Raw genomic sequence first — 5,725 nt, 5'->3', positions numbered from 1 at the left:
AAAGTGGCGGCCCTACCTTATAGGGCGTAGATTCACAGTTAAGACGGACCAAAATTCTCTAAAGTACATGTTAAAGCAGAGAGTATCCACGCCTACCCAACAACGTTGGTTAGCAAAGCTGCTGGGATACGATTTGAAATAGAGTACAAAAAGGGTCCGGAAAATACAGCGGCCGATTCTCTCTCTCGATTGACTGAGCAGTTCATGACTCTTTCGGTAGTGGAAACTGATGTTTGGGATAGGTTAGCCCAGGAACAACAAGCAGACCAGTCCCTAAGGCTAGTCCGTGCATCAACAGAACAACATCCAGGATCCATTCCCTTCTATACAGTCAGAGGGAATCTATTATATAGGAAGAACCGAGCAGTGGTTCCTCCAGAGTCTGGGCTTAAGCAGGAACTCCTGCGTCATTTCCATGACACCCCTGCCGCGGGTCATGAGGGGGTTTCTAAAACCCTAAGCAGAATTAAAGCCCAATTTTGGTGGCGTGGCATGAAGGCAGAGTACAAAGGTACATCCGGAGTTGCCTGGTATGCCAGAGGGAAAATACGAGGCCATTAGACCTCCAGGGCATTTAGTTCCCCTCCCCATACCAGCCAAACCATGGACCGATGTGACCATGGATTTTATTGACGCCATGCCCCGCTCTGAAGGCAAGGAAGCTGTGCTAGTGGTAGTGGACCGTCTGACCAAGTACAGCCACTTCGCTCCCTTGCCTAGGTCGTATCAAGGCCAATGGTGGCCAGCGTGTACCAGGAGTACGTTGGAAAGCTCCACGGAATGCCACAATCAGTCGTATGTGACAGAGATTCAATTTCCTTAGCGCATTCTGGCAGGAGTACATGAAGCTTATGGGTACACGCTCAAGTTTAGTACAGCCCATCACCCACAGACAGACGGGCAGAGCGAAATCGTAAATCGATCTCTTGAGACCTATTTGAGGTGTTTTGCAGGAGAAAGGCCACAACTTGGGTAAAATTCTTACCTTGGGCAGAGTGGTCTTACAACACCAGTTTACATTCGTCAACAGGAATGACGCCTTTTGAAGGTGTATATGGGACCCCTCCTCCAAGCATCCCTAGATATGAAGGAGGTACAGCAGGCGACGACAATGTAGACTGCGAGCTACGCACCCGTGAGGAAGTCCTTGACTCCCTCAAGCAAAACATTGCCAAAGCCCAGAACAGGATGAGACAGGTCTACAACAAAGGGCGAAAAGATCGAGAATTCGAAGTGGGTGATTACGTGTGGTTGAAGAGGTTGCCCCTCAAACAACGATCGTTAATGGGCCAACCCTATTCTAAGCTATACCAAGGTATTATGGACCGTTTCCGGTATTACAAAAAGTAGGAAAGGCAGCATATCGACTGGGACTTCCGCGGGAAGCAATGGTGCACCCAGTTTTCCATATCACCAGGCTCAAGCCTCATCATGGTGATATTCCTACAATGATCGAGCAGATACCGGAACAGGACAACTTGCCCACTCCCTATCGTATACTCAAACATAGATATGTCCAAAGACAAGGGAGAACACGGCATGAGGTATTAGTGGAATGGGAGGGACCTGACAGAGGAACCTCTTGGGAAGAGTTTGGGTCAGTGGCTCATCGCTTTCCCTCCTCTAGCGCTCGAGGACAAGCGCATTCTAGGGAGGGGGAATCTGTTACGGACCGACTTGTAGGTCCAGACCCAACTCGGCGTGATCAGGCCGAAACCAGTCGGTCAAGACGAAAGGCCTCGGATTTGTGGACACAGGCGCTAAGGCAGCACGAAGAAAGTCCAAGCGAGGCTAAGTCAGCACTCGAGCCAGTTGCAGCGGGCGGCGTGGGAGGAGCAACTAGGTCCGAAAGAGTGCTCAAACCAGGTGGAACTCAAGACGTTCTAGAACCTATTGCGAGGCTCACCGAGCTTGATCAGGATAACCGAGCGTGAGTCCAAATTCCCCGAACGCTTGAGCCTATCTAAAGCCGAGAGGCTTAGGTTCAGGTCCGAGTCAATCGGACTTGACCCGTGCTCGAAATTCCGAAGTGTGGGCGGTAACCCACACGAGGTCCCCGCCCTAAGTCCACAAGACTTAGGGACTTTAGCTTTTGATTTTCGAGTTGGGCGCTAGGCCCGGGTTAGGTTGCGTCATCTATTTCATGTCAACGTTCAGTTTTGAAGTAGAGACCCAGCAAGGCGGGTTGTGCCTTGCGCATTTTTGACATTAGACTAAGAAGCGAGCTAGGATAACATGTAATTAGGGCTCGCATTATGTTTAGTATATATTCTGTAAACTCAATGTACAATGGATCAAAAAATTAATCAAAGATTGGCATTTGGTGTGGCACTCTCTCTCTCCTCGCACGAGGCTTCTCCCCTCTCGTCTCCCACCTTGTTCAACCCGAGAACCAGGCGTCTTCTCCCCCCTCGCGTCCTCTACCTCCACGGCGCTTCCGAATCCAGAAATTCCTTGAAGAGCCGCCGTCTGAGACATAGGCATAAGGAAGAAGGCATCGGCGGATCTCCACCACCGGCGGCGATCCCTCCCTTGTCACGTAAGTACCCCCTTTCGAGCTTTTTCAAAGTTCTGAAATCGGTGCCTTTGCCCTGATCACGAGGGTACTGTGAGGCCGATTCCAGCATAGGGAAGATTGAAGGCGACGGACTACCGCCGGCTTCAATTCGACACCGAAGAGGAGACGAATCTCGATCTCTCTCTCGCTGCCCGATTGCTGCATTCTGCCTTAGAACACAGGGCGTCTTCACTCGGTTCCTCCCTCGGCATACCCGAAGAGGGGAATCAATATTTGGGCGTTTTCTGTTCTAATCAGAAATTGCAGATCGCGTCGCGGGATTGGAATCAGACGTTTGATCCCTAGTAGGGAGTTGGCCGGATTAGAAAGACAAAACGATAAGAAAATTACAATTTCTAGCGGCCTGTCCTCCCCTTTTGATCTGTCAGACCAGAGGCTCAAAAGTTACGAAATCTCGCTCTCTGGTCGAGATCTGAAGAAGAGGAGTGATCCCCGTGAATCGCCCAGAAAAGAGCTTTCTAATTATCAAAAAGGGGCGAATTCTGTCGGCTGGATCTCGAGATAGAATCTCGCCGGAAAATTGCTTGAATCCGGCCATCGCTGATAATTCCGGTGGTCGCCATTGATTCCGGTGTTAAGGACCGAATTGCCCTCCTTCCCTAGTGTTTTAATTAAAATCTGTAAGGGGTATATCGGTCACGGGACTCTCGGATCAAGTTCTGGCCGCCGGCGTGAAGTGGAAGATTCCGACGAGGCCTAGCATCCGATTCCGGTAAGTCCTTCTCCGTTCCATCCTAGCCCTTCGTTTCAACACCTGTCAGCCCTCCAGCCGTTCATCTGAGCCCTTGTCCCAGCTGCTGCCATCTGTCCCGATCCAGGATCAGCTCGCCATCAGCTGCTCCACCAAATCAGGAAGCAATCCCGCAGCCGCAGCCCCCCTCCAGCTCCTCGCCATCTCCACCGCGTCAACCCTAAATCGCAAGGATTCTCACGCGTTCATCTTGACACGTGTTGCAATCCAAGCCAGCCTTCCGCCACCTCACTCGCCACCTCACCTGCCAGCTCCCCCCTCGGTCCCGCCTTCTGCCACTTGTCCTCAAGCCAGGCCCCGCGAGATCCCCTTTCCCTATTCCTCGGATCTTGCCTCCTTAGACTTAGGAAATTCCTCCACCTCGCGCAACCTTACCTATTCTTCCTCAGCCGTTTCCTTCTTTTCCTCTTGATCTGACCCGCAGCAATCCTCCACCGTAGATCTGGTCCACGTGTCCCCATCTCAGCCCTAGCCCCATCCGAGTTAGCACGAGAGTGCCACCTGGCCCTTCGCCCCCAATCTCCTCTCCTTCCTTGTCGCATTTCTCCCTAACCCTTAGGCGAGAATTCGAGCTCTATTCCTAATAGCTAGCATTCTTCTAGCTCTCTCTGTCGTGTCCGTCCGTCTTGCCACGTGGCAAGCATCGGTGCATTCCCTGGGTAAGACCAGCCCAGTCAACCGAACCCACTAGGCAACCTCCTGCACCGAACCCGCACCTAGGCTAAACCTCTACCGAGCCAACCTAGGTCGGCATTGACCCTTAGCCTTAGTCAACTAGGTCAGCTAGTCCACCAAGCCCACTTCGTTGGTAGCCTCCCTTAGCGACTCGAGCCTACCTCGAGCGACCCTTGACCTACTTGACCCGGACCCATTGACTCGGTCCATTTAGTCAACCACCTAGTTAGTGAACCTTCCGCACTTGGTCAACTTTGACCAGCACCGTAAGCTTAGGCTCGACCTTAACCTCCCTTACTGAACCAACCTATTAGCTAGGTCAACCCGTGACTGAACCTAAACCCTATTTGACTGAGCCTACCCTGACCCGAACCTGCTTGACCAGACCTACCACCTAGTAGAGCCTAGCCGAACCCAGCCAACCCAACCTTAGCTAGGATTAGGTTCAGCCGGCTCGCCGGCCCTTACAACGGCCCCTGCCTCTTCGTCGGCATCCACCGACGCCCGTGGCCGAGCCACATTCCGGAGATAGGCAGGCAGGCGCTGTCGCTGTGACAGCAGCCCCCCTCGGCAGTCCAGGCGGCCCTTCCGGCCCTGTTCCGTCGTCTTCAGCGTAGCAGCAACACATCGGCTGCAGACGCCAGGCAACTTCGTTCTGACGGGCGGCCCTCGACCAGACAGCAGACGAGCGCTCCCGGTATCATCGACGGCACGTCCGTAGCAGTTCGAGGCAGCGTCCTCGCTCTCGGCGCGTGTTCTGCCTCCCGGCCCAGCGAGTGTCAGCAGCGTTCTTGGCTCGACGTTAGCGCTGCCACCGCAGAATTCATCGCGGCAACAGCGCAGCGGCCGCAGCAAACGAGCAGCGACCAGACCTCGGCAGTCGACCCGTCCACCAGCGTGCGGCCTACCGTCAGCGTCTTCAGGCAGCGGTCAGCCCGAGCAGCAGGCTACGTGGAGGCACACCTCAGCCGGTCTTCCTGTTCTGTGAGCTGCAGTGCTCGGGGGCAGGTCATCACCCCGAGACCTATCCGGCTACGCCAAGGGCGGTCCTTGGCCGGTATCGTCTCCTATCCCCCTTGTAGCTCCGGGTGGGAATTGCTTTCAGTCTTAGGTAGCATATTAGTTCATTTTCAGCATTTCTGTTTAGCCTTGGCTTCGGCCTAGCTCCCCCGTGAGGTACCTCGAGGGCACTGTGCCCGAGACACGACCACCAGGAGCCAGACCACCTATTTACTTCTGTTGGGTGTGGTTTGCACGTTAGTGTGGTTTGCGTGGTTTGTGAGTGAGATTGAGTGTTATCTTGTATCGCTTACGAATTGTAAAGGCCTCACGACCCTGTTAGAGTTTTTGTAGTAGGCAGCCTTAGTTAGGAAATTTTGGGACTTGGGTAACCTACACGTGTACTCACCTACCTATTGGGTTTTGCGCCAGGGTCCTGTCTGGCCGAGTAGATCATTTGTGTAATTTCCTAGGTTTTTCGGTTTTTAGAATAGGCCTCAAGAAGGTCCTGGGAAGTGTAGGATCGCACTGGTCGGGTTATTCTGGCCTAGACGGTGAGATCCTAACAGGTGTCAAGTCCGTCGATCCGAGCTGGTGGTTAACCTATAGGTGATTTGGGCGATGGCTCCCCCATAAAAAGGGCCAACGCGAAAATCACTTGGTCTACCATAAATATTAAATATTTTTGAAGTATCAAGCGAATTCGCTTTCTGTATCCCTAC

This window comes from Nymphaea colorata, chromosome 3 (assembly GCF_008831285.2).
Source record: "Nymphaea colorata isolate Beijing-Zhang1983 chromosome 3, ASM883128v2, whole genome shotgun sequence".
Taxonomy (NCBI): domain Eukaryota; kingdom Viridiplantae; phylum Streptophyta; class Magnoliopsida; order Nymphaeales; family Nymphaeaceae; genus Nymphaea; species Nymphaea colorata.
The sequence above is the reverse complement of the archived record's forward strand: the minus strand, read 5'-3'. Positions refer to the sequence as shown.